Source organism: Phyllobates terribilis, unplaced genomic scaffold (assembly GCF_046119375.1).
Source record: "Phyllobates terribilis strain yellow unplaced genomic scaffold, ASM4611937v1 Scaffold_11__3_contigs__length_659146591, whole genome shotgun sequence".
NCBI lineage: Eukaryota > Metazoa > Chordata > Amphibia > Anura > Dendrobatidae > Phyllobates > Phyllobates terribilis.
Genome location: NW_027362771.1, coordinates 511,391,717 through 511,399,801, shown reverse-complemented (window position 1 = coordinate 511,399,801; position 8,085 = coordinate 511,391,717).

The following is an 8,085-nucleotide window of genomic DNA, read 5'->3' as shown; positions in this document are numbered from 1 at the left end:
GTCTGCATACCAGCCGTGCTTATCAGTTTCCACCTGTCTGCATACCAGCCGTTCCTGCCAATACCAACCTGTCTGTATGCCAGTATAACCTGCCTGTTCCTGCATTCCCCGGTGTGGGCCAACAGCTGTGACCGGGGTCTGACCTGAAGTAGCACCTGGTCCCTCTGCTCGGTTCCTTCTTGGTTCACTGAGTCGACTGAGCCGCTGTGCGACCTTGGTCGGATCGGGTTGATACTTAGTTACGCCCCTCCAGGCACTCCTCGGTTCATGGTACAGTGGGATCACTAATCACGCTCACGCCAGTCAGTCCGGGCGCGTGCGTAATAGTTTGCTCAGGCCATGGTTCCCGTTGAGCCCCACGGTCTTTCGCTCTCAGAGACATTTTGAATCCTTGTCTGGCGAATACGTGCACCAAGAAAAAATTTTTTCTCAAGCTATGGCCCAGGCGATTTACGCACCAGCCCAAATGGTTCTATCAGCACTCGTTCCTGTGGATCCACCATGGTACTATGGGGATCAAAAACAAAGCCGTGCATTTGTGGAGCAATGCATGCTGCATTTCAAGTTCTATGCTCACTATTTTCCTACCGATAGGGTTAAAGTGGCATTTATGATGTCCTACCTAGCGGGTGACGCCTTGAAATGAATCACCCCCCGATGGGAAGCATGGGATCCTATTGTCTTTGACCTGCAGGCCTTCCTGGTGGCCTTTCTAATGGTCTTCGATGACCCTAATCCTGAGGCCTCTGCTAAAGCTTCCCTTCCCAATATCCCGAAGCAGCCCCGATGGGTAATGTGTGTAGGTATCCTACCAGTCCTCCAGCCGAAGAGACTGCTGCCCACCCACAATCCACACAGGATGACTATGCTCCACAGAATACTTCTCTTCCCAACCTCAAGAGGCAGTCCAGACGTGCAAGGCGTAGAGGTAAACCATCACGCCAGGTTCAGTCCTCCCAAAGACCTCCTGCTCCCCTGCCTGTAGAGGCAGCTTTCCGCACAGAATCCATGAAGGATGACTATGTTTGTCAGGCAAAGCAGAAGCCAGAACTCAGACACAAAATCGGATTGCAGTCCCGCTGCGGTGGTTTGGGACCCCCTGACGGTCTTTGCCCAGCGAAGGTTGGAGAATCCCAAGACATTAGGCCTGTAGGAGAGGCTGCCCTTGGCGTTAGTGTTTCCTCTCCACAGATGACCATGACTGTCTCCATGGCAAGTGAAGGCCTTGGATTAACCGGAAGTTTCGGGCTTAAAGCCTTGAAGAGTCGGTGTCTGATTCCCGTCCGACAACTCCAGAAGCCGGTTTGGGCATTGTCAGCAGAAGGACGAGCCCTACTCAGAAACAGTCAAAATATGTCTGTACAAATTAAGCTCCAGATTGGAGCATTACATATGAAGAAGTTCACATTCCAGGGGCTGACTGGCTTACCCACAGGTCGTCCAGAGCCGAGAGGTCTAGTGCCCGCTCAGGTCTGGAGATCCTGCATGGTGTATCCTGGGGGACTGCTAAGGTACAAGAGGTGTCCAGTCCCCATATCTTCAGGACAGTCAGCAGTTTCTTCTTCTTCTTCACCAGATCTGCTAGTCGCTGACTCACTGTGCGCTGAAGTCTCCGAAGGAAGAGAAGCGGAGGCGATGTCCCCACACAGTCTCGACGATTGTACCAATGATCTGGCTTCAGATACCGTCTCGCCTTACAGACATGTTATCTCTGAAACCAGATTGAAGATGGTCCCAAAGCAAGGACCCTCCGTCTCTAATAAATCTGGTCTTACGTCCATCAAGGCGGTGGTTACCCCCGAGTCTCTGCACCCCTCCAACCAGGCGGAGGACCTCCAGTTGTCTCCTGAATCCTCTGGGGTGCTACCTGATAACAAATGGAGAGAAACTTTCCTACACCCTGTACCTGGTACTTCGCCCACTTCATCCAGTAAGCTTGGCAAAGTGTACTTCGAAGCAGTGATTACCCCCGAGTCTCTGCACCCCTCCAACCAGGTGGAGGACCTCTAATTGTCTCCTGAATTCCCCAGGGTGCTACCTGTTAAACGGAGAGAGACTTTCCTAAACCCGGTACTTGGTACGCCGCCCACTTCATCCAGTTAGCTTGGCAAAGTGAACTTCGAAGCAGTGATTACCCCCGAGTCTCTGCACCCCTCCAACCAGGTGGAGGACCTCCAGTTGTCTCCTGAATTTCCCGGGGTGCAACCTGATAAACGGAGAGAGACTTTCCTACACCCGGTACCTGGTACGCCGCCCACTTCATCCAGTAAGCTTGGCAAAGTGTACGTCAAGGCGGTGGTTACCCCCGAGTCTCTGCACCCCTCCAACCAGGCGGAGGACCTCCAATTGTCTCCTGAATCCACCAGGGTGCTACCTGATAACAAATGGAGAGAGACTTTCCTGTGTGCTGTTCTTGGTACTTCACCCACTTCATCTGTTGCTGAGGATGGCTTGATAGGAGGAAGCATCCTAGTCACCAAGATGATGAGACCAGTTTCGTTTCCTCTAATGGACAGAAGAGGTAATCCTCTTGAATAGAAGGATTGGCCTCCAAATTCTCTGCAGAAGACTCTTGCAGGCTTGAAGAAGAGGGGGCAAGACCGCAATCTTACCTGTCAGTCCAGCCTGCAAACCTTGCTCCAGTTCATGCTGTGTGCATGACTCTTGTCTGATTGCTTAGGGCGGCGGCCCAGTTACTTCCTGATTCTTATAGCTGCTGTGGGCGCACTCCTAATGCGTCCCCAGCCTATTTGTGAGTCACTGGATATTTAACCCCCCTCCACCCAGAAGGAGGTGCCTGAGCAACACTAACTATCAGTATGCTCCTTGCTTCTGAGTTGCCAGGTCTTTTCCTGTATCTTGTCTGTTTCTGCCACCCTGGGGGCTGCATACCCAGGCCTGTTATCTCTGTCTTCTAGTCGGTTTCTGCCACCCTGGGGGCTGCATACCCAGGCCTGTTATCTCTGACTTCTAGTCTGTTTCTGCCACTCTGGGGGCTGTATACCCAGGCTCGTTCTTGTATCTCGTTGAAATAGCAGTTCCTGTCTGAACTGTATCCTAGCCTGTTACCTGTTTGTCTCTATGTCCGTACCTTCCCTTTTCCTACAGTATCTCAATCTGCAACTAAATCCAACTCGCTGTCTCTCGTTGTACTTCTGTTTGTGAGTTTTGTGTCCACTCGCTACTTCTTAGTAAGTACCTTGTGTGTATCTGGTTCTGCTTGTCCCTTTTCCCTTCCTCCGTATCTACCTCCTGTGTTCTAGCCATCTTCCTGCATTTTCCAGTCTGTTCCATTTGAACAGAGCCCTGTCCTCTCTGCCTGCACCTTCAGCCCTGTTCTGCTCTGCCTTGTCCACCGCACTTGCGGTTTCGCTACGCTCTGCTTGCTCACCGCGTCAGCAGTTTCCCTCTGCTCTGTCTTGCTCACCGCACTAGCGGTTCCTCTCGGCTCTGCCTTGTTCACCGCTCTGGCAGTTTCGCTCTGCTCTGCCTTGTCCACCGCACCTGTGGTTTCGCTCTGCTCTGCTTGCTCACCGCACAGACGGTTCCTCTCTGCTCTGCCTTGTCCACTGCTCCAGCAGTTCTGCTCTGCTCTGCCTTGTCCTCCGCTCCGGCAGTTTCGCTTTACTCTGCTTGTCTACCGCATCCGCGGAACTGTTCCTGTCTCTCAGTCTGTACTGGACCCTATCCAGCCTGCGCTCCAACCTGCTAGTACCTCCCCGTCTGTTCCCCAGCCGTGTTTCCAGTATCTCCCTGTCTGCACTCCAGCCGTGCTTGCCAGTACCCACCTGTCTGCATACCAGCCGTGCTTGCCAGTACCCACCTGTCTGCATACCAGCCGTGCTTGCCAGTGCCGACCTGTCTGCATACCAGCCATGCTTGCCAGTGCCCACCTGTCTGCATACCATCCGTGCTTGCCAGTACCCACCTGTCTGCATACCAGCTGTGCTTACCAGTATCCACCTGTCTGCATACCAGCCGTGCCTGCCAATACCCACCTGTCTGTATGCCAGTATAACCTGCCTGTTCCTGCATTCCCCGGTGTGGGCCAACAACTGTGACCGGGGTCTGACCTGGAGTAGCACCTGGTCCCTCTGCTCGGTTCCTCCTTGGTTCACGGAGTCGACTGAGCCGCCGTGCGACCTTGGGTTGATACTTAGTTACGCCTCTCCAGGCACTCCTCGGTTCATGGTACAGTGGGATCACTTATCACGCTCACGCCAGTCAGTCCGGGCGCGAGCGTAACATGTTCATTATTGTAGGCATTTTTTGAGCAAATGATTTTATGTGTGACTTGAATTTTTGTGCAAATTCTTTGACATTTTAGTGAAACATGCAACTTTTTGCATTAAAAAATGGCTAAAAATTTTAAAGACAAAGCATTTTGGATTAAAGAGCATTTTGGATTTTGCATAAAATTCATGATCCACGTGTGCTAGTTCAAAGAATTAAACGCAGAAAACATCATGGAATACCACAAGACAAAAAAAGAAAAGTGACTTAAAAATGATGAATTGGGACAATTGTTTAATTGCTTTCTTTTTATAAAATTGTCTTTAACCCCTTAAAGACCAGGTCTTGATTGACTTTTTTTCAGATAATATCACTCCGCTTTTCCGCAGTCATACCTTTTTTTATTTTTTCACTTATATGGTTGCATGACGCTTTGTTTTTTTGTGCAACAAATGATACTATCTTTTAGTCCTGAAAATTTTTTTAAAAATATTTATTACTGTTCATGTTTCACACCAAATTACCTGTTAAATTAATTATACAGGTGATTACAGTTGTTTAGATACCTAATTTGTTTGTACATGTTTTTATGCATATATATTTATATCATTTGTTCCTCAAGAGATCATCAAACATCTCTGGGGAATATTTATTTTTTAATTTATTGATCATTTTTTCCAATGTAACTGGGACATCCATAGAAGCCCAGTTTACAGGGAAAAGCATCAGTGGCTCTACTATGCTGTCTGCTTGGACCTATGCTCACCTCATCCTACATTAACATCAACATTGATGCTTCTGAATATTGTACAGCCCTCATTCTGGCCATATAGAATAAACCGCTTTTGTCTTCTCCCCAAATCTGACAGCCAAAGCCTTGACTTTCTCCAGATTGCAGGAGGAGTTTTAACCCCCACCGTAAATTTATAATAGCATAGGGTTAAAGCTCATGACGAAGAGCTGTAAATTGACAGCACTTGGGCCTAAAGTATGGGTCTGTTCATCAATGTTTCATAGGAGTATTCGATACATTCCGTTGGGATAGGGGCTTAAGGTGCACACATACCCTTAATAGCTGTTGGCGAACAGGTACTTCTCCTGACCCTCCTCATAGATATCGATCAAGCAAATGCTCAATATGTCAAGTCAACACTAAAAAAGTGGATCGTTGCAAGACTTATGACATATTATGATAAAATCATGATTATATTAATCAATTTAAAATCCATAAACAGTAAATGATAAAAATAATACATAATATACACAACCAATGGCATACTTAAAAATCATGGGACCTGATAGCAAAAATTCTAATTGGGCCCCCACTCAAAAAATATTCATTAGAATAGGTGGGTGTGATGCCTCCCAGCTTTTAAAATCAGGGAGATGGATGTATACACAGTAATTATCAGGGGAAAAAAAGGTCCAGTTCCAGATCCAATTGGAGATAAAATTGTGATTTTATTGTTAATCTATTAAAAAGATATACACATTGCAAAAATAAAAAAAAATGAAAGGGTAGACCTCCGTAAAATGTACGCATTTCGAACGCTAAGTGTTCTTAATATTGGTATCCATGGATTAACAATAAAATCGCCAATATCTCCAATTGGATCTGGAAGTTGGAGCCTTTTTTTCCTTGAACTTGCATCTACAAACGCTGGGCAGTCTCGTGCTTCCTCAGTATTTGGAATAGAAAGGGTAAGCTGGTGTTTTTTCTTTATATTTTGCCCAGTTATTATGGCAATACTGAAGCCCTTTAGTGTTTTCACACACTTCTATACTACTCTCATGACCCTAAAAGAGTATGATGCTCCCTATATACAGTATGATGTCCCCCACAGCTCCCCTATATATCACATGATGGCCTCACAGCCCCCTATACACAGTATGATGATCCAACAGCTCCCACATGAAGTTTGAGGGCCCACAACATGATGTCTCCTGCAAGTAGAATGAGGTCCCCACACACAGTATGAAGGTCTCCACAAGCAGTATGAGGGCCCTCAGCCCCCGCAAAGAGTGTAATGTCCCCCACAGCCCTCAAACAATATGAGGACCCACACAGTGCTCCACACAGTATGAGGGCCCTCACAGAATATAATGTCCCCAAAGCCCAAATAGCCAGTATGAAGTTTCCCCAAAGGCAGCATGAGGGTCCCCAGAGCCCCCTACACAGTACAATGGCCTCCACACACAATATAATGTCCTACACAATCCTCACAGGCAGAATGAGGCTCCCACAGCCCCTACACAGTATGAGTGCTCCACAAACAATATGATGTCCCCATAGCCCAATCAGGCGGTATGAGGGCCCCTTCCACAATATAATGTCCCCTATAGGCAGTATGATGTCCCACACTGCCCCTACAGGCAAAGTAAGAGCCTCTACAGCCCCCAACAACAATATGATGCCCCCAGCAGTGCGAGCAGGCAGTATGATGTCCCCCACTGCCCACTGAAGCAGTATGAGGGCCCTCACATACAATATGATGTCCCTGACAGCCCAATCAGACAGTATGATGACCTTCACACACAATATGATGTCACCAACTGCCCAATCAGGCAGTATGAGGGCACCCACACACAACATGATTTCCCACTCAGGCAGCATTAGGGGCCCTCACAGCATCCCACTCATTATAAGGGCCCCCACAGTATGACATCCTTCACTAACAGTATGATGTCATCTACAGCACAATCAGGCAGTATCAGGGCCCACACACACAATATGATGTCTCTCACAGCCAAAACAGGCAATGTAATGCCCCCCACACAGGCAGTATGATGGACCACATATAATGAGGGCCCCCACACACAATATGATGTCTCACGCAAACCCCACAGGCAAAATGAGGGCACTTACAGCCCCCTCAAACAGTATGAGGCCTCCACATACAATATGATGTCCCCCAAAGCCTAATCAGGCAGTTTGAGGGTTCCCACTAAAAATATGATATCCACAATGGGAAGTATGAGGGCACCACTCGCCTCAACATAGGATAAGGGCCCCCATGCACAGATTTATGGCCATGCAGCTCCAGTCCACACATCTACAACATGGGCAAGACCAAAGAGCTTTGTAAGGATTTCAGGGACAAGATCATATACCTGTACAAAGCTGGAATGGGCTACAGAGCCATAACTAAGAAGCTGGGTGAGAAGGAGACAACTGTTGGTGCAATAGTGAGAAAATGGAACAAATACAAAATCACTGTCAATCGACATCGATCTGGGGCACCATGCAAAATTTCACCTCGTGGGGTATCCTTCATCATGAGGAAGGTGAGAGATCAGCCTAAAACTACACGGGGGGGAACTTGTTAATGATCTCGAGGCAGCTGGGACCACAGTCACCAAGAAAACCATTGGTAACACATTACGCCTTAAATGTTTAAAATCCTGCAGTGCCCGCAAGGTCTCCCTGCTCAAGAAGGCACATGTGCAGGCCCATCTGAAGTTTGCCAATGAACACCTGGATGATTCTGTGAGTTATTGGGAGAAGGTGCTGTGGTCAGATGAGATAAAAATTGAGCTCTTTGGCATTAACTTAACGCTCCGTGTTTGGAGGAAGAAGAAGGATCAGTACAACCCTAAAAACATTGTCCCAACCATGAAGCATGGTGGGGGAAACTTTGGGTGCTTTTCTGCAAAGGGGACATGACGACTGCACCGTACTGAAGGAAAGATGGATGGGATCATGTATCGCGAGATTTTGGCCAACAACCTCCTTCCCTCAGTAAGAGCATTGAAGATGGGTCGTAGCTGGGTCTTCCAGCAAGACAATGACCCAAAACATACAGCCAAGGCAACAAAGGAGTGGCTCAAAAAGAAGCACAGTAAGGTCATGGA